Genomic DNA, 22,853 nt, shown 5'->3' with positions numbered 1-22,853 from the left:
TTCAAACTTAAGCCCCAATAAATGCATTCTTATATAAGTTGCCTTGGTGCTGGTGTCTGGTAAGAGCAATACAAAAGTTACAAAGACAACTGCCATGTAAACTCCAATACAGAAAGAGCTCTGATGGCTGATACCTTCCTTCCAAAAGAAGAGCAACATCTCATCTTAGACACTGCCTTTAGTCAGAATGGCACCAGTGTAGCTTCAACTTTTTATCCTTCTTCTTGTAGCCTCCTGGGCCCACTAGAGCTGGTGGAAGCAGCTAATTCAGTAGCTGAGAACCAGAGAGTCAGTGCAAATTGTTTCCTGTTTGTTTGTTTGTTTGTTTGTTTAGGTTTTGGTTTGGTTTGGTTTGGTTTTACAAATTTAATCAGCAGCCATAAACCAATGAGTAGATAAAATACCTATCTGGTTGGACTTGGGTTTTCGTTATAAGTTGCCTTGGCCATGGTGTCTATTCAGAGCAATAGAAAAGTAACAAAGGCAACTGCCATGTAAATTTCAATACAGAAAAGGTATTAAAATATAGCAAGGAGGTAAGAGGCCTTTGAACACAGGACAAATATCTCTTCTTTATCATTTTACTCTGTGAACAGAGAGCTCTCTCTTTCAGACATTGTTGCAACAATTTGTTCAGTCATTGTTCATAGATTCGTATCTATCATGAATTTATAGTGGTAGGCATTGTGTTTATAAAAGAAAATAAAAGGAGTGTGAGCAACCAAGAATGGCTATTTGGGTTATTTGCAACCTACATGCCTTTCTGTATCAGCCAAGGATGGAGAATTGTGCATAAAGACCTGAGGCTTGTCATCAGAAATGTCTGTCCAATAGTCTTCAAATCTCTTTCCACTTGAATGGCACAGTAGCATTCCAGAATAAGACAGATGCTCATTGAGTAAGAATTATTTATGGGCTAGAGAGATGGCACAGTAGATAAGAGCAAACCCTGCACTTGCAGATGATGTGAGTTCAGCTCATAGTGCCCACATCAGGTTGCTAATAATCCCTTGTAATTCCAGCTTTAGCTCCAGGAGATCCAATGCCTCTGGCCTCTACTTGTAGCCAACTTATTTGCATGTGTGAAATGAGTCCATGCACATATGTACACACACACTCATACACACACACACACATACACACACATACATACACACACATACACACATACACACACAATTAACTTTTTTTTTAAATAAATTCTTCTGGTCATGAAGAAGCATACACATAGAAGACAGAAAACGGCCCTACTATTCAGAACAACTGGCTAAGTAAGTAAGCATTGCCTGAGCTGGATGTGGTACCTTGAAGGCACAATTGATGCTACTTCAGCCCATAGAGATTCATTTGGTAAGGGGTTTTTAGGAACAAACAGGTATAAAGTGATGTGGGGGTAAATAAATATGAAATTTTAAGGTCCTTATACCACTTTTGTATTAATTATTAAATTCTATTGAAAGAGAATATCTTGTTACATGTTTCAGATCACAAAACCAATATTTATGTCCATTGATGCACACATGAATGCAATCACAAAAAATGGGGTTTATGACCCTGATTACGATTTATGGACATTCAGAGAAGTCTTTATACAAAGTCATTCTCTGGCTTAGCTAAACAACACAACATTGTTTATTAAGAAAATGTCAAGAGTTGGTCTGGGTGCAGATCAATATGAGAGGCCATACTTAACATACTCAAGGCACAGTGTTCAGTCTTCAGCACTGAGTAAAAGAAATCCCATAGGATGATGGCATGGAAGGCAGTAAAAAGAAGATACTGTGAATTCACAATAGAGGCAAGATGCTCTAGATTAGTAATGTTCAAGCTGAGTATCCCTATATCAACTCATCTGATTTTACTGAGACTTTGATGGAATGGCTGTTATTCCTCACACCCAGTAAACTAGAAGCTCTAAGTGTAGTTCTGGGATGTATAGTACATCCTGCAGTTAATTCTGTTGTATGCCAGGGTGAGATGCCTACACTAAGGGGCAAGAAATAAGGATGCCTTCACTACTAGCCCTGTTCAAACTGTCATCCAGATGAGTTAGGGAATGAAGAGAGTAGTTGTATACCATGGTAAAATAGAGGGAGGATTCTGTACACAGTATTGTGGTAGGTTTTTCAAGGGGTGGATGCATGAGGATACTCTGTCAAGACCCAACTTTTCACTGTTTGATCACACCTCATTTGCATTCTTAATAGTCCCCATTAGACAGCCTCTGAGTTAATTAGGCAGGCTTCTATAATAGAAGACTTCTGTTTCCTGTTTTCAGAACTCAGAAACTAATGGCTGGAGCACTGCTAAAACAATTAAGTAATAAGAAAAATACTGTGTAAGACTGGCAAGTGCACAACTGCTGTAAATCATGGCAAATAGCTTGCAGCTCAAAATGTTTAATTGGAGAAGAAGTAACCTATCACATGTTGAAATGGCAGGGAAATCAGGGGGCACAAGATCCCAGAACAGGGAATTTTTCCCTCTGCCAAGCAAGGATGTGGTATGGGATGCTGTATGGGAATCCAGGGTTTCTAAGTACTGGCAACATTTCCCAAGCCTCAGGGGATACATCTACATCTAATGGTAAATGAAAACTGTAGCAAGCCAATCAAATCTAGACTACAAAAGACTCAGACTTATTGGAAAGAAAATGTAGGTTGGCCACTGGGGAAGAACCCTTACCAACTGAGATCTCAGACAAAGCCAAAGGAAGCATGGAGTGTATGAGCAATAAGAAGAGAAAATTATATATATCCACTATAGACTTATGAGCATTTTTTTTTACAACTGAGAATCATAACAGTTGAAAATTTCCTTCTTTTGTGTGCCCATATTAATCTCTACTTATCTATAAAGATTGTTAATGATGGCGAGTCTGGTGATTTCAACTTCAAGTTATAGAATATCCAGACCTGAGTATGCCTAACCCCATTTAACAATTTAACTATGAAAGTGATTTGATGAGCATTTGTGTATGTGCTTTAAAAGAAAATCATTGTCAGCATAGAGGATAGCTTGAGTCTCCTAAGTGAAGGCAAGATTGTTTTTATCATTATATAAAAATTTAGCCATCCATGATCCATGTCACTACCAAAGGCCATTTGGTTGTTAATGGTCTGTGCTGCAGTCTGAAGCCATGTTGATATCTGTGGGTCTTGCTGCCTCAGAAAACCATATTGATATGAGTGACCTATGCTTCCACCTGGATCCATAATGATATCTTGGTTCATACTGCCACCAAGGACCATGTCTGGGTCCACGATAATTCTGTAGCAGAAGTATGTGTTTATGTCCATGGCCCATGTTACCATGGACAGCCATTCAAATGTCCACGGTATGTATTACAGCCTAAACCCATGTTGGATATCTGTGGGCCTCACTGCTACAAGGAGCCATGCTGATCTGAATAGCTTGCACTGCCACCTGAGCCTTGGTTGATATCTGTGGTCTGGGCTGACTTCAGGGGTCATGTCTGGGTCTATGGTCATAGTACAGCTGAAATCATGTTGGTGGTCAGTGCTGTCATGAGAAACCATGTGGAGGCCTGTGATCCATGATCCATCAAACCGTGAAGAACAAGGAAGCTACTTTACTGTGATATCAGTGACTGCAGATGCATAGTTGGGAGGGAGTGACATGGAAGGCTTCTACCACAATCTCTACTTTCATTCCAACCCCTCTCCGAAAGTAACAGCCTAAGCAGGAAGCCACTGGAAAAGAATTCTTAGATGTGTGATGGGGATACTTAAGTGTGGTTCTCCAGAACTGATGACACATAAACGATTGTTGAGTTAAAAATCAAATCCTCCTATAGTGGATATACATGTTAGCTTACTAGATTGTTAACAGGCTAGCAAAAATCCTAGTACCAGAATTGGATTACCTCTTTTGAAGGTGTTGGTCAGTGAGATCCCATAGACACCACAAAAACACAGGCTGTCAATCCTATTGATTACCCTCTAGAATCTGACAGCAAGAATCTATTGCTGAAATAACTACAGACTTGAGTAATAGAACATAGAAAAATCAAGCTAATAATTATCTGGAAACTTCACCCCTACTGGCTAGGTTTAATAGTGCTGGAGGTGCTATTTTTGATAGTTGGTGTGGTGGTGGTCATGGTCGTGGTGGTGGTAATGGTTATAGTAATTATAATATAATATTCCCCAGCTGTGTATCTTGTGAGCTTCAGTAAAGACTAAACTGACAAAAAAAAAATAGCCACGGGAAAACGAGGTATGTGTGGAGGCTGAGAAGCAGAATGAAGAGTTACAGCATAAAATATCTCTTATCCCAAGCTTGATACTTCATCTCATACTCTGGTATCTTTACTGTGATACCAGAAAGTAAAGGAATATATTCAACTTCTCTTATTCTTTCTGAAACAACTGGAATGTTTTCTCCTTTTTTGACTCAACCCTGAATGATGGGCTGGGCTTGAATAACAATAACGAACTCTGACACAAATATATTTTATTTGCTAGTGCCCCTTTAAACAGGGTCATTGCTCAACCCCATACTAAGAATATGTGACTCTAATGCATAGACGTTAATTTATACTTCTATGTATTTTTGGAACACATTGCATAAAATTGTATTTGAAGTAGAATTGAATATTAGAGAAGAAACCCTAATTTACACTTATTCTTTTATATATTACTATATATTTCTAGATAGTAACATATGAAACAGGCTACATATCAAACAGGTAACAGGCTACCTTCTCAGCTCTGTTCTGAAACTTTGAAAAATAAAGCAAAAATGACAAATTTCCTAGCCTCAGTGCAGAGCGATAGCACAAGAAAGAGCCATTTCAACAAAACTAAGGTACTTTATCGACGTTTTTGGTACATACTTGAGACATTAAATGCTCATAACAAAGACAGCAGTGTTTTAGAGAAAAGTAAAACACACTAAATTTTATACAGGAATCTAGAAAACAATAACATGGATAAAAGTTATCCCAAGCAAATTTAAGGTTTTATAAAGTATTCTTGTAAATAAATAAATAATAAATAAAGTTGTATTCAGTTGATTCATTCTTCCTACTATTATTCCCTAGCCACTTAGCACAGCTGTACAAAATTTTGCTCCTTGAGTCACATATGAACCTATAAATATATCCTATATCCCGTGAGTGAGGAGTAGCTTCTTAACAAAGAAATTTCAAAGAAAATACAATCTTCCATGATACATGGAAAATACTCAAATTTTATTATATTGAACTAATTTTCCATACACATTTTACATATGTATATCTTCTGTCACTCTACAAAGGCCATAGTGAATACTTACAACAAAGACTTCTGTATCCATCTCTAATTTTCTGAACTCCAAATATATCCATCCATATCCTTTGGCTCTTCTTCAACTGAGACAAAGAGAATTTCTGTTTCTGTGAGTGAGGTTTACAGTCCACATTCACATAATCTGTTCAGACACTCAAAAGGTAGGGTTTTTTGCTTCAAACATTCTACTACACAACAGTGATGTAGTTCTGTGTAAGGAGGAATATGAGAGTGTGGTGACTATCTAGGACTAAAGAAGATTCTCAATTCAACTACCTGAAATAGAACAGGTATCTAGGCACTCCTTTCATATTCCTTACCTTAAGTGATAATTGCAATATAAATTTTATATGCATAAGCTCAAATAAATGAATAGCAATGGGAAAAGAAACTTACTACTAATGGGAAGAATCAAGATAAATTAGACAGTCATTGTGAATCCCAGGATACCTAAAAAGGAATTAACACCTTCTGTTCCTCGATCTTCTCATCTGAAATATCCAAGTTACCTTCTGTCTCATTCTCTGAGTTCATGCCTTGTAACCACCCAGCAGATCAAAGGGACAATATGGTGCTACTTCTGTTCTCTTCTGACCCTCAGGCTCACCAACTTGGTTCCAACAACCCCAAGAGGCTAGCCTCAGCCACTTTCTTGTCCAGCATACTTATTAAAGAGATAGCAATGGTGAACTTGGAGGAAGGAGAGTTCACCAATGTGACACTGAGAAGAGGAACAGATGAAGAGGTGAGTTTAGTCACCATGATGAAGGAAAGGATTCAGATGAATGGTCTTTGAGTGTAGATTTCTGGTTATTACATCCTCTAATGCCATTAAACAACTGCCATGGCAGTCTCCAAAAGTGGCTACACCAATCTTCCATTTGCTTATAAACCATGACAGTTTCTACATCCAAGAGTGGAGACTAGTTTGTCTTAAGCTTGTGAGGACCTTAGTAACTGTTCTAATGAAAAGAATGTGGCATAAGTTTATTCTAGCATGCTAGAGCCCAAAGGAATTATAACATTCCTTTCTTATTCTTGGAACCATTAACTTAGAGTAAGATGACAGATCTTAAACACTTTATAGAGCCAAGCCCTCCACTAAAGTAAGCTTTGCTCACAACAAATGGCATGAAAGATCTGCCCAGTTGAGTTCCACCTGAGTGGCTGAGCTACAGTATTAAGAAGAAGAATAAATTGTGGCTTCTAGCCACTAGATCTGATGATGCTTAACTCTATACCAAACTTTTAATCTTTCATTCTCTGACAAAATCTTACAGAATAACATTGTTGGTTCCAATTAGGACAGGAAAACCCTAACACATTTTGAGTTACATCAGAGTGTACCAACTGATATTAATAATAATGACATTAAGCAATCATATTGGCTTAAATTCTATTTAAGAAAATTGGATACAATGATAAAACTTGAGTGACGTGTTTTCGACAAAATTCTATTGGAATCTGTTAAAATTGTGAATATCAGTAGTTGGATACATTGATAAAACTTGAGTAACATGTTTTGGACAAAATTCTATTGGAATCTGTTAAAATTGTGAATATCAGAAGTTGGATACATTGATAAAACTTGAGTAACATGTTTTGCACAAAATTCTATTGGAATCTGTTAAAACTGTGAATATCAGTAGATCAACTTTAAGGATCAGTATTAGAAACCTGGCCCATTGACTTGCTTGGGAAGCTTCATCCCTGAGGAAGCTAGACAAACGATTTGTTGTTACACAGGAAAATCATTCCTGCCTTGAGATCCAAACAGTGGAAAAAATAGAAACAGTTGAAAGATTATGGCTTGCAGACAAAAGACAACAAAACTCAGCCTAAAAAATGGAAACAGCTGAAGTAGAAGGTTTGAAGGAAGAAAAGAAAAAAACTTCCTGATCACTTTAAATGCATCTTAATTGAGCCCCCAACCTACTGAGTGATATGGTTTTAGAATAGGGAACCTAAAAGAAGAGGCTCTGAATACCAATCACAGCAAGTCTGTCTTCTCATTTTCAGTGGGATGTAGAGGAAATGTCTTAACCTTTCTTGCACTCTAGTTAAAGATCAAGCCTGAATCCCCCCTGAATAATAAAGAACAAGTTGGAGTTTTAGTGATCCTCCCTTCAAATGTTCTCTAATAGTCCCCTTGGGAGCCAGGTGACTCTTTGACTACATTCGGTAAGTCTGTTTAGGTAAAACTTCCCAAAAGGTAATAAAGTACCACAAATGAAACCTAGTAGATCAATGTCTGGAAGGCAAATATCCAAGATAAAGATAAAGATAGGGCTCAGTTTTTTTCAAAGACTGGGGGAAACCTACTTCATATATAGCCTCTTAGATGCTAATGGTCCTCTGGCCATCTTTGGCACTCAATAGTTTATAAAAGATTCTTTGTGACCTTGCCTCTAACTCTCATTGCATGCTTCATGTGAATGTCTTTATGCCACCCCCCCTTTTATAAGAACATTAATCATAGATTAACTCGTACCCTAAGGATGTGAGTTTTCATTAGATTGCTTCTGTGAAGAATCTATTTATGAGATACTGTGGTCATGACCTTAACTCTTTGAAATGTTTTGGATGGTACATAAGTCAAGACATAACACCTGAGTATCACAGTTAGCTTCAGTTGTCAACATGATACATTTCGGGAGAGGGAACCCCAATTGAGAAACTACCTCCAGTACACTGGCCTATGAACATATCTGTAAGACAATTTCTTAATTGATAATTAATATAAAAAGTCCCAGCCCACTTTAGGTACTCTCATCCCTAGGAAGTGGACCCTGACAACATAAGAAATATAGCTGAGCAAGAGGAAACAAGACAGTAGTCAGTGCCCTCCCATTGTCCCTGCGAAGTGTCAGCCTCCATTCTTCTGCTTTGACTTTCCACAGTGATAAGCTATTATCTAAAATGTAAACTGAAGTAAGGCCCTTTATCCCCAAGTTGATTTTTGGCCAGCATCAGAAAGAAAACTAAGACAGTAGCTTAGTTAGTATATGAAAACCTAGCCCAGAGAATCAGAGTCTTAATACTTTGGCAAAGGATAGTTGAATAAGCATCTCAATCCTGCTCAGTATCTTCTTCCATCATGAGCTATAACTTCCAGAGAAAGTTCCCTTCAGTGTCTAGGTGGGATCTGGACTCTTACTTATTCTATTTCCTGCTTCAAACTCTACTCTTACTTCATTAACACCTTCTTGGTGCCAGTGTACACTGGGTCCTGCAAACTATAATTCCCCTGTATCCATTGAGACCCTGACCCAAACCTATAGTGATTTAAATTTTATTTTTCTTACTAAAGCAGGGAAGAAACATGTATAAATGACAAGTGTGTCTGGCCCTTGCTGAAAACTCTTAATGTTCATAAACTAGTCAGGAACAGCCACTTAAGGATTCAGTGACTGTCTTAGTGCACTTGCCTCCCTCCTAGTTAATTCTTTTACACTAACAACTGCTTTGGGCACCATAAATTATATACCTGCTTTGACTAAAAGGAGCTACATGATGAGTGGTAGGGCTTATCAAAATCGAGTCAACATTGAAGTGCTGTCAGCATGATAGACGGAAAGGCAAACTGTAATCCCAAGGACTCCCTGGTGAAACACAGATGGAGGCTTAGCTTAATCCATGAAGGAATGACAGGGAAAATAAGGTGAAAAACCTATTAGCCTCTCTCATATAATCCTCAACTTATTGGTTGGCTCTTTTCAAGTCTTCTGCTAAGAAGAGTCATCAGATAGCAACCAGGAGGTAACAATCCAGTGTTTCTTTGGAGGAGCTGTTAGATACATTTTGGTGAAAGAATTACCTGACTTTCCTTAGACTGAAATTGTATCATGTCCAACCTCTGCCTTTCTTTGCTAGACTGTCAGAAAGAGCACACCTATTCCCATGGTTTGTGATATGAGAACCTCCTTATATGGGGAAAAATAGTGGTTTGTCCATGTTTTCTGTTAGTGATTGGGGGTTGGCTTTGTGGTGACCAATTGTTGGATGTGGAACATACAAGAAAAGAGACTGCTGGCATTTATAATCTAGTCTGAGGAAAAAAATGTAGATAAAATTCTACTATCCAAAGCTTGTTTTGCTGCTGCTGCTGCTGCTGCTGCTGCTGCTGCTGCTATTTGTTTCTTTGTTTGTTGTTTGTAGTGTATGTGGCAGGGTGCTGTTGTTTGTTTGTTTGGTTAGTTTTTACTATTGTGATGTGCTTTCCTTCTCTTTTTTAGCAAGACAAACTTATTACTATTGGGATTTGATCTGGCTTTGGGGATAGTGAGCCCTGTCTGTTGATCTCTTAGCCCTTCCTCCTCCACATCCATTTCAGCTAACGTCTAGTTGGTAGAAAAGTATGCAAGGAAGTTGGAATTACATCCTCAGTGGTATCTAGTGGCTAAGACTGAGAATAAAGTTACTGATGAGGGATTAAAAGAAAGCTCCAGATAAACAAATTCTCCCCTTGAGGAAGACACTACTTGTGCTCAAGGCGCAGCCATGTACTCAGAGTCCAGTCCCTCTAACTGAATTTCCCATGTAATCTGGCCTGAAGAAGTTAATGAAGCCACTGAGGTGTTTCTTCCCTCTGGCAAATGACTTGAATTCTAAGGATCTTCCTCTCCCAAACCTGGTCCACTTTCAAGAATTGAGCTAACTCCATGTCGTGAGAGAAAACCGTGTCAACTACTTTGGCTGCCATTTCCCTTTTGCTCTTTTCTCCCACAAGCCATGGTCGTCCCCAATCAACTGCAATTAAATTTAACTTAACGGAGATTGATAATAATTATCATCAACCTGTGAAAGGTAACAAGTTTCTCCATTCCCATGGTGCTTTTTGTTCCATCTAAGTCATTTTCACATGAGCGATCTCTATAAGCCCCAGCAGCTGCTAAGGGCTAGGACTTGCCAGAGAGTTCTTTCTTGGTTTTGGTAGTCATTGGGACTAAACCAGAGAAAAGGCAGAAAGATCAATAGAAAAAGATCTGTTACTGCTCATTCCAAAACCCCTGTCACCATTCCAGCACAGTTCATGACTGCCCTTATACCCTAGGCTGTTTCTTTCCCCAGGATAATGGAATTCTTCTTCATAAATGGCCGTGATATCTTTCTGCTCCTACTTGTATCCTCACAGCTCTCCCAAGATTGCATTTTGGCTCTTGGCTGGGTTTCCAACTCCTCCCAATTTAGCAACATCTGAAAATTTAATTAGCAGGCGGTTGTCTCCCTCTTCCACATAATTAATGAAGATATTAAAATAAAACTGGATTAAGAATTTATTACACTATAATTTGCAAATCATTGCCACAATTCGCAGATAAGCTCTAACTAGGCAGGAGGGAGCGACATCAGAGGGCCAAGGATGACTGAGGTATACTAGTCTGAACTGAAGACTGTGTGAGAGAGGAATATAGCTCAAGCTGTCGGTGGAGAGCCATGATGCTGACTGGGAATCTGTTGTTAATTAGTAGAAAGTCTCTCAGTATGTGTTAAAGAATGCCGAGGAAATCATAAGTCACCAAGAAGTTAGATGTTCTGGCGGAGGTTACAGGGACATGTATAGCAAATGCAATGATCAATTACAAAAAGGATAATGGAGGATTGAGAAGACACTGTGTCTTTTAATTAATATTGTAGTAGCAGAAGAAGCCTTTTTTGGTAGTTGTATCATATGACATTAGCTCAAATCATCTGATCCCTGTTCATTCTAGATATCTCTTTTTGTCTAAACAAACATGGCCAAATCTAGGTCATAATAGTTTATATATATATATATATATATGTACAGAGAGAAAAAAATCAAATTTTTCACTGCCTCTACTCTGACCTTCTCCCAATGTTGGTCTTATTCTAGCTCCCACAGTTTGAGAAGGCACCCATGTCCCCAACAAAATCTTTACTTTGGCAAATTTTTGCTTGGATGTCCATAGGCTCATCCAACAGCTTTACTTTCATGGCATTGTTAGGGAATGTACTTCCAATAATAACCAAAAACAAGTCTCTCACCAGTCCCACCAGGCTTACCCCTGGCTCCTGAGACAATCTGGTGCTGCAAGGTTCTACTTTTAATCTTGAAGTTCTCTTATCTCCCCATATACAGATCATACCCTCTGCAGGGAGCAAATCTTAAGACTCAATTAAGTAAACAGATAGTGGACAGACACAGAATGAGCTAGAAAAATCAGTAGTATTGTTAAGACAGCAATATAGGCATCACAGAAAATGCCAAAGACATAGCTGCATTTGTGGACTCTTTCCAAAACATTGATGTTGAATAATATACTTTATGACTCTGTTTTTATTTCAAGGACATTTAGATACACCCAGCATAAATCTTCCTAATCATGCATGCTGTTATGCTTTTCCAAGCCCCCTTTTCCAAATTCTGGAAAAAGTATGGTACCAGACTCATTGATTTGAATATTAGAGCCCTAAGATTTCTGATTTCCTGCCATCAATGTGCTGCAAAATGAAACTTGTTTGATTTTGTTTTTTAAAAACAGAAAGACAAAAAGAAGAAAGAAAGAAAGAAAGAAAGAAAGAGAGAGAGAGAGAGAGAGAGAGAGAGAGAGAGAGAAAGAGAGAGAAAGACAACAGGAATAAAAGACAAAGTAGTGATTTACACAAGGATATACATTGAAACAGGGATAATTTATAAAACAAAATACCCTTAATATGACAGCAGTCAATTTAGCCTGATATAAAATAGGATATGTATTTTCTTTCATTTATATTTTTATGACACATAATGTCTTTATAATTTCACCACTCCACATCAAAGCCACCAACCGCTGTGCACCTAAATAAGTAGCATGTGAAGAAAATGAATGAATTGCTAAATGTCCCATTGAGTCCACAGAGTATACCCCTCTATTTGGATTCAGGAATCTTAAATTGAGACAATAAATGAATGGTTTTCACTCCAATGAAGGCAGAGCTTTGGCAACTTTATTGTGATGGGCATTTGAGTTGGAATAAGGGGAAGAAACATGAGAAGTGAAGTTTTAAAAAATAATAAGTGTTACTGGTGTCTGAGTTCTGGCACGGAAATGTCAGGTCCTCTGTGAGACCAAGTGATGAAGACAGTAGGGGGCATAACACATGCATAAAAGCTCCAGGGAGATGGAGTGAGGGCCTGTCACTGGTGTGATTTCACCAGCACAAAGAAGCTATTTGGAGAATCTTAACAAGTTTCAACTTGTTTGGCCCAACACATTAGGAGCTGACATCAAAAATTGAAAGGCAAAGAATGTGTCTCAAGCTGGTTAAAGGAAATCACGATGATCAGCAGCTCTTAGTGCACTTAACCACAGATGCCCTGGGATCCCAAGGCAGGAGAAAGAAGACAAGCTTAGGAGAGACTTCAGCACCACCCAGTGTGCCTCAGAACAGGACAGCATTTTAGCAAAGACAATACAGCTGCCACAGAAAACACCACCTTCACAGACCCCATTATCCCCTAATGCAGAAGCATTTTGGAGCTAATTTTCCAAACTCCAGGTCTCAGATATTTTACTCTTACCATCTGCAGAATCCCATGCACACTTCTCAGCATGCCACTGCATTTCATCCTTGAGAGCAGAGAAGAAATGGACTCAGTGAGAACCTGGGGTAGCTTCTAGGTCAGGACTAGCATTTTCTAGCTGAGATTTTTTTGGCTTACTAGACAAGAACTAATAGACCCAGAAATTACACAATCAGCATGTGGCAAGGGCCCTTGACTTTGAGTGCTGAAGTGATAGTACCCGGTGGACTGACAACAGGTAAGTCAGGTGTTGTTTTTATTTGAACTGTAATGGCATGAACATGTGATGGTATATGAGAATAGATGTGCTCTGTCCTGCACATGCAAGTAGAAAAGAGTAATTGGGAAGCTCTGAGTTTCACCTTGTACACTATACTTCCCTAAGCAGTGAAATACATTATACACAGAGGGAATGTGTTGTTAAATTGTGATGTATTATGTATAGTTATCACTTAAATTTCATTAATTAATTTATTTATTTGTAAAAGGAGGCTATGTGTATACATGAAAGTCAGAAGACAACTTGAAAGAGTGGAGTCTCTTCACCCACAGTGCAGATCACAACCATCAGACTCTGGTTTGCAAGCCTGGTGGCAAATGTCTATTCAATGAAGCCTGTTGGAGGCCCAGGATACGTAATTCAAACCATGAACTTTGAAGCTTGATAATTGTTCTTTTTGATAGATTTAGTTTTGGTTTGGTTTTATTTGTATGTATGTGTATGTCTTTGCTGTGAATTCCCATAAACACATGTAAGTATGGATATCTGAAAAGGCCAGCAATGGCTGTTAGAAACTCCTAATCTAAAGTTAGTAAGCCACCAAACATGGTTGCTGGGAACTGGAATCTGATCCTCTGTAAGAGTATCAAGTCCTATTAACCATTGAACCATAACTCCAGCCCTGAAATTTTTGTTTTTAAAACAAAGTAAGCAATGATAGGCTACCTTCTTTCTGACATTAGATTTTTGTTGCATTTAAAAAGTTGATTAGATTATATAACATAAATTCACTTTTAGTCTCAAACAACAAGGCTAGCAACATAAATTATAAAGTAGCTGCCCAATAATAAAATCATCAACATTGTCAACAACTATGACAGATGCTAAGTGAATTTAAATCCACAAATAACTTTTAAGGAAGAATTCCTAATCTCTTTCATAAATGAAAACTACTTTGCCAATCTTATATAGTATGTATGTTGCAATACTAAAATTTGAATTCCTATCTAACTGCAAAGCCTGTGCTCTTAATCTAAAAATGTATTACTGAGTATTTTACTTTTAACTAGGATGATGGAAGAGAATAGCTAGCTACAAGAGTCTAAGAAGATAGAACGTTTTCAGTGTTTGTAATATTAAACGAAAGAAGAGAACACATGAGAAAGAAAGGACCATACAGTGGTGTGCGTCTGTGCACGTGTGTGTGTGTGTGTGTGTGTGTGTGTGTGTGTGTAAGAGCCAGGCTTTGGAGAAGAGGAAAGCATTACTAGGTAGATGCTAACCATCAAGCCGAGTGAGAGAAGGCTTTGTATTACTGGATTTCAAAAGAAATGTGGCAGACAAAATGTTGAGGGAAGAATTTTTTTAATGGGAAAAGAATATTAGCAAAATCTTTGATTTAGTTATTAAGACACGGAGTACAATAGAAACACAAATTTATGTTTTCTGGTTTGAAGGAAGCCTATAAAACCAATAATTTTCGTAATTTTACCAAAAGTTAATCTATTCCTTGTAAAGAGGATAGTGTCAAAGATGACAAATTTGTATAATTAATGACTAATTCATTTCTTGAATATGAACTGTGTGTGTGTATATGTGTGTGTGTGTGTATGTGTGTGTGTGTGTGGTACAGTTTATGTACATGTGTATAGAGGTGTGTACATGTGAGGGCACAGGGTACATGAATGGAGAATGCTAGAAAATGATAATGTCTTTCTTCCTGGACAGCTCAAACCCTTCCCCCTTTTTTGAGACAGGATCTCTCTGAACCTAGAGCTGAAGGGCCAAAGGACCTTTAAGGATCTACCTGTCTACACACATACACACATACACACACACACACACACACACACACACACACACACATATGCAGCATTGGAGTCACAGATGCACGTGGCTACGTCCAGTTTTCTACGTGAGTGCTGGGGATCCAAACTCAAGTCAGAACGAGGTGCTTCAGACAGAGACATCTCTCCAACCTGTCTAGTTTGTTTTTGGAAAAAGCAATAATTCTGGATATGAATAATAGATTAGTGCTTTGGGACATGCAGTCAGTGGGCCACATCTGAGATGCTCAATCTTTTAAAATTCATCCAATTTATTTATATTTAAATTTCCTCTTATAGACAATATGTATTTTATATTTACATTAAACAAAGTGGTTTAGTTTTCCACTATTACTACTCATTTTGGTGTTTTCCTTTTGCTTTTTGCATTTTAACTCTCTGATTTGATAGTCTTTTATTTTGTTAATTTACTACTTTTAATATTCTGTTCTATATGCTTTTAAAGTACTTAATTTGTCATTCTTATTTTTACTGCTGCTCTAAAATTAAAATCTGCACCTTTGATTTATCAGCTTTTCCTTAGTATTTTCATATTATCAAGCCTCATCCTATACAAGCACTCTGGACTTTGCAAGCATATTGCTATTTCTATCTTTTATATCTACTAGTTTATACTCTACCTTGGAATACCATCCTTGCTTTGACTCATTCATCCTTCTAAAAAAAAACAAGAAAGTAATAAAATTATGTACATTAATGCCAGTATTAATCACATTACTGCCTTTCGTTTCTTCTTGTGGAACCAAATTTCCATTAAAACTACTTCATTCACTGTGATGAAATTAATCTTTATAATAGCAAATTTGATGATTCATTTTTCTCAAACATAGTTCATATGTAACATCTTTATTTGTCTTTATTTTTGTTACTTTTTATTTTTAAGATTATGAGATTACACTATCATATACAAAAATCTCATAATATGTAATAATATAATATAAGCTCACAATGAGATTTTGAGATTATAATACAATTACATATTTCTCCTTTCCCTTTCTTCCTTGAAATCCTTCCCATATATTCCTCCTTAACGTCTTTCACAGCCACGGATAATTTTTACAAAGCTACATCATGCTCAGTCTGTGTACTGTCACTTGTTTCGATATTGTCACGGATGACAACTTGGTAGTATATAATTTTATGTGCACTTTCTTGTGGAAGGCTATTTCTTCTGCTCTTAGCATTCCTTATTTCCCCATGGCCCTTTATGCAGAGTTAAGGCTTCTTGATTTTCTTCCATCCACTCTGGCATGTCTGTTGTTGTATTTGTTTAGCTTAGGTTTAGGTAGTCATACTGACTTCTGAGTGTAGCTTCTAACATTTTAAAAATGTTTTCATTTTACACATGTGCATTTTGCTTACATACAGATATGCGCAATATGTGCATATCTGGTATCCACAGAGGCCAGAAGAGGGCGTTAGATACACTGCATCTGGAATATAGACAACTGTGAGCTACCATGTACCTACTGGAAACTGAAGCCAGATCTGAAGAGCAACAAGTACTTTTATTCACTGAGACATTTCTCCACCCCCTGATTCCAACATTTTTAAGGATCTTAACACTACATACAAATTCTTAGCAGATTCACTTCTTTCCTGTCTATTATAAAAATATTGGCCATCCAAATTTCTTCTATTTATCATTGCTTCTGATGAAAATTTACCCACCCTTCATACTGATCCACTGTATTTAATGTGCTATATTTGTCAACATTGAATAAGCCACTTTCAACTAGACCATCCAATGGTATAGTATAGTGTAGCTCAGTAGATTGTAGTGTAGTATAACAATTTGCATTTAGTTTTCCACAGCCTTTTCCTATAATTTTATACTATTGATTATTATCCCAGATCTTTTATAGACTGGTAGAACAGCAAGGTAATAAATACCTGACCACTTCTCAAATGAATTTTATAGATGCTTCAGATTACAGAATTACTAAGCAGAATCTGTCAAAATAATTTGTCTTCAAAACAGATTATAGTCTTTTAACAAACTTAAGCCCCATGTCCTCAAAATCAGAATGCAGAATATTACATAGCAGTACATATAATTTGCTTTGAAAAATCAACAGACCATAAAAGTAAATAGTGAAAACCTAAACTGAATTGGAATTCATTGTCTTTAAGCAAAATCTTAAAAAGTAAGTGATGGTTCTGTTTTAAAAATTGTAAGTAATAGCCTCTATTTAAATTATCTTATCAGAACACTTTCATAAAGCACAATTATACTACCTAAAACCAAAAACTGAAGATCAGAAGAAATAAAAAGATGAGAAGTCTACCTAAGGGAATCTTTCTGAGAGTTTAAATTTGTGGTCTCTTACATGAAAGACAGCAGTGACCCCACCAACATGCAGCAGGTAATAACCTTTTGCTTGGCAAATGAAGAGTACTAGCGAACTTCCAACCATTAACCAAATGCAAAGCTTCTTATCTGTCTAATGCAACATAGCCTGGATGTCAGGTTACATTAAGATGCCTTGGGTTACGATGACATAAAGAGTTCAACATAATGAAACATGACACTAAGAAATATGGGCATCGATCTGCACCGCTAATTTAAACACGCACTGGGTTTTGCCTTGATCTGTTTTTATGTCCCCAACCAGGAAATGACACGTGGATAATAGGTATTGTCTGATTTGTCATTCCCAGGACAGGGTGCAGAGCAGAGTTTTTTTCATTATTGACACCTCCTTGGTATTGACAAAAGGGTTATCATAGTCTTTTTCTCATAGTCTCTCCAAATACTCATAACTTACTTACATAGATGAGAACGACATCAGTCTAAAGCAGTCTTCAGAAAAATTAGATTCCAACCACACCTTCCTCACACTTCAGTCTAGATTAGATATAAACTCAAACTTAATTTCTTCACACAAGTAATGAACTATGGGTGGGGCACTATGCTAGAACATGGATACAGAAAAAACTAAGAGCCAGAATTATATTTTCCAGAGACATCATCACATGCAGGCATAAACAATCTTTATTTTGTACAGCATTGTTAAACCTGTAGCACAGACTAAACTGATCAGAATTGTCAGCCTCCCACTCACTCTGCTTTATGAGAACTGGATGAATTGTAAGGCCTTGAAAATTTTCAAGCACTGTTTTTATGCATGAAATGGCAACCTAAAGAATTATTTAGCCCAAGGGGGGAAAAACAAATAATTAAATGCTATTTTTCTTTAGGCTATCATCATTCAAATTATGTTGGATACTCAATTCTGCATTAAGTATAAATATGTTTAACATTTATTTGTGTGGGATAAAGACCCAAAATTATAACTAAGTAGAGAATTGGCCCATAGCTAGTGAAGACTCAAAGATGCAAAACATTACTCTGTTATTAAAGGGTATTTCCAGAATACAGAAAAAGACTGGGTCCCAGCAGGAAACAAATTCTCCAACTATAGATAATAATTATAAACTAAAATCCACTTGAATCTTCATTAAAAAAGAATGAACACATGTAAGAACAGAAAAAGCGAAGGGGGATTATTTGAGACTTGGAAGGAGTTATTAAAATAGCTATATAAATCAGCTTATCAATAATTTTCTTTGTGCTGCTGACTTATGTTTCACAACGATATGCCCAGTCCAAGATCATCAACATATTTTTCTGTGTTTTCTTCTAAACAGAAGTTTTAGTTTTCATCTTAGTGAAGAAACAGCATACAACTGATATTTGAAGTATCAAAATAATTTTTAAGTTTCTCAAAATAATCAAGAGAATAGACTAATGAAGTAGTACACAAAAGATACGAACAAGTGCATCACCAAAATGGACATCAAAATGTCATTTTGTTACAAATGTTTCAGTAAGCATGACATCAAGAGTTATCGTGAAAATAGTGATTAAAACCTCTGCATGGATAAGACTGCACACAGTAGAGAAAAATTTCATTTCCTGTCAGTTTCAAAGTTTGACAAAGATTTGAAGGAAATAAGATCCTATTTTGTTAAACAACTGGATTGCAAACCCTTGTAATCACATCAGAAATCACTTTGGTGATCTCTTTTAAAGTTGTAACTTATTAATCAAGAGTGCCATTTATAATACCTACTCAGTAAAAATGAATAGTGATACCTACCTAAGATATATAGAGGTCTATTCATCACAGAGTTATTCCGGGGGATCAAACTGGAAACAATCAAAATATGAATGAACTCTAAGTAAAATGTTTTGTTTTTATTTCTGTTTTGCTTTTAATGTCAGGGATGGAGATATAGCTCAGAGGTTAAGCACAGGTATGGCCCTTACAGAAGACCTGAGTTCAGTTCCTACAATCACACAGCTCCGATGCATCCAACAATTTCATCTGTAAAAAGTAGGCATTGTTACTCCTGTGCACATACTCATATACATATATGTACATAATTAAAAATTAAAAATAAATCTTTAAAAGTATGTCATAGTTACAATATAAATTACTACATGCCTATGAGTACAAATCAGTGAAATACCCACACAACAGTACAGTTAAGATGTATGAGCATTAGATATATCAAAAGAACTCGAACAACACAAAGTATGTTATACTGAGAAAAGGCCACCACTGCTATGTTATTTTATTCATTTTCTTTGTTTAAACAACTTTCTCAATCCTATGACATAAAACAAAAAATGTGACTATTTCGTAGCACAATGTTGAAGTCTTATTATGGTTTAAATGGGTCATCTGTAGAGCTATAGTCAAGGTACTAACAAGGGATGGGTGTCTACATAAAGGCTCAATAGATACAGAATTCACTTCCACCTTTATTCAAGCTGTTGAGCTCCTTTCATCCTCCCTACCCAACTCAACCCCGCCCCAACCTCCCAGTGGTACTTGGGATTGAAACCAAGGTCTTAAACATGGTAACTGAGTACTTTGCCACTGAGCCATACTCCCATGTCCAAATTCATTTCTCTTACAGTTATAAGATCAAGGTTCTAGGCCTGTCCCTTGGTGGTTGGCTATAGGATACTCTCCACCACAGAAGGCTATCTGGAACTATGTGTCTCCTAGTCTTCTGAAAACATGTAGGTTGCTTTAACAAGCCAAGAAAGATGGGAGCATTCAAACAATACTGTGGAGAACTGTGACTTGAAGATAACTCATGGGAAACATCCATGGGCTATGAAGTAGTACATGGTGTCAAATGTTACCTATGAGTCAAAGATGAAAACCACTACTTTCCATGGGATTTGGCATTGAAGCACTGCTGGCTTGATTAAAAGCTAGCAATAGTGATGCAAACAAAGTCTGGCTGAAGAGAAGTCAATAAGTCTGGGGAAGAGGAAGAGGACATGTAGATAACGCTCCATTCTTTCTGTAAGACAGTTTCAGTTACAGAAACATGGAGTGAGCCTACTACCCCACAGTCTCATAAAGCTTTACCTATCAGCAATGCCATTGGCTTACAGAGAAAATACACTAGGATGGGCATAGAAGTGATTTTTTTTAAATGGGTAGATTTAACTAGCTATGCATAATAAATAAAGTTAACCTTTAGTTTAGGAACTTAAAGTAGCATTTAAATTAATAATTAGAAGGGAGAGTTGTTCAGGAAGAAATATGCCATGCTAAAACTGACAGGATTTTCAGAACAAATGACTAATATATAATTATAAAGGCAAATTTTAAGGTGGATCTGTCATGGATTGACATATTAAAATGACATTAAATCTTTACAACATGGAGGTTTTGAACAATGAAGTAAAAATATTTATCTGATAGGCATTGGTATAATTCTGCTTTGTAAAATAAGTAAAAATGCAATATATTTTCAATGGCATTCCAAATGTTTAACTTTATGAAATACAAATGAAAACTACTATTGTAAAGCCTCAAACACTCAACACCATTAATTCCATATTGGTTGATGATAATGGCAGGCCATGTTCCCACACAGGAACAAAGCATTTTAAAAAAGAGTTCAGATTATTTTAAAGATTGCCAAATTACTTGTCAATTAAAAGGAAGTCACAATAGAAATTGTAACATGTGTAAAAACTAACATTTAAATATGAAGGTATTAATTAAAAATAATGATTGCAATGGAATGAATTGTTTCAATTCAAAAGCCTTGTTAACCAAAGTAAGAAAATGAAAGTTGAAAGAAATAACATTGATAAGATTAGAAATTAATGAAACAATTGGCTGCTGTTTCATAATGTTTATAATTAAGCAGAAAAATCAAAGAAGCAATAGAGGGAATCAACAACTTTTTTAAAAAAGTGTTTCTTTAGAAGAAAATTAAAAAGATAAGTGAAATAACTTGAACAAATAAGAAGTAAATATTTAAATAGACAGAAATAATTAAAAGGCAACATAGCTAATTAATAAGAAAGTCAATCAACAGATAAATGAAATTAAATAATGGGCCAGTTTTAAAATATTTGGACGAATAAGAGGCACATAAACTAAATCCAAGCATTATTTATCCACAAAGGAATAATAGTTGAAAATGTTATAACAATGAACACAAAGTATAGAAGACAGAACATACACAGCAAGCAAAGAAAAAATAAATTGTGTATAAATTGCTTTGAAGAAGCAAAAAGGAACAAAGGGGTTGTTTTTAAAAAATATTTTAATTTTAAAAATATTATTCTAATGTAAGTTTTTACTAGAAGGGACCAGGGACTTTCAGAAAAGTTAAGCTACATATTAACTTCTTTATTAGAATAGACATAAAGCATCAAAAACACAAACTTCTAAACATTTGAATTTGATGTGAATTTTAAAATGCTACATCATTAGCCAGTAACATGCAAAAGGTGCAAAATTATCTTCAAATCTTAAATGTGAATGTATTAATATATTCATAGCTCAATGAAAAAAATATCTATCTAAGTCCCTATAGAAAATCCATTGAGTTTATTCATTTGGGAAAAAAATAGCTAACTGGGTTAATGAGGGCTGTCCTTAACTTGATAAATATTGTCTATCAAAGGCAGCTAACTTGAAAATAACTTAGTTATGAAGGCTTAGAATCAACTTCATGAAAACTAAAGAAAATTAATGAAACATGTTTTTGTGTTTCTACTCAACATTGTAGACCAGGCCAACTTATTCTTATAGTTGGAAACACTGAGGACAGAACTAAGCCACAGTGAGAAAGAACCCTAGAGCAACAGTCCTGCACTGTTGTCACTGGCTCAGAGTCACAGCAGCAGCCAGGGAGATACTCTCCTCCATGTGCTTGCATAGTAAGACTCTAAGAGAGATACTGCCTGGGCTGAGATGTCGATCAGGGAGTAGATAGACTGTCACTGGAGACCCAACAGGAGCACCCAGGCTGTGTGGACATTAGCAGAATCACAACAGGGGAACCCAAGGCTAGGCAGCATCTGAAGGGAATTTGAAAAAACACCACAAACACCTTGGACCATGATACATGTGTTGAACAGTCTTTCCCCGGGTCTAAATAAATTCAATGTCCAGGAAGAGATCATTAAGCAGCAAATGAGAAGACTTTCATCTTTACTTCAAAGCCTCATAACAAAACTATTAAGACTCCTGAAACACCAGCAACAAAGCTGACACTATTACTCCTGGGAAGGGGTGGGGAAAGAATCAGACTGGAAATTCCATCCAAAAGCTTTCTCCAGAATCTATGAATCATTAGGTTGTTTGAAGTGTACTAGCATCTCACTTCTCCCCTGTAAGACACAGGGTGAGGAGGTAAAAGTATACTCATGCCAATAAGAAAGAAGTATTGACTGTGATTATAATAGTATCAATTTATTTTTTTATTTTGTATAGAATTTTGTACTTTACCTGAGATTTTGTTTCAATTTGCTTTTCACTGGAATAGGCTTTTAAAATAAACTTCCTTTTGCTTCCACTCAAACAGTGTGTGTATATGGGGCAGGGGTGGGATGGGAGACTCATTGTGACATTGCAACAAGCTCATAGCTCCTCAGTACTGTGGAATAATGAAAATAAGACTGCTGGAATGACAGAGAAAGA

This window comes from Grammomys surdaster, unplaced genomic scaffold (genome assembly GCF_004785775.1).
Source record: "Grammomys surdaster isolate TR1022 unplaced genomic scaffold, NIH_TR_1.0 243, whole genome shotgun sequence".
Classification (NCBI taxonomy): domain Eukaryota; kingdom Metazoa; phylum Chordata; class Mammalia; order Rodentia; family Muridae; genus Grammomys; species Grammomys surdaster.
The sequence above is the reverse complement of the archived record's forward strand: the minus strand, read 5'-3'. Positions refer to the sequence as shown.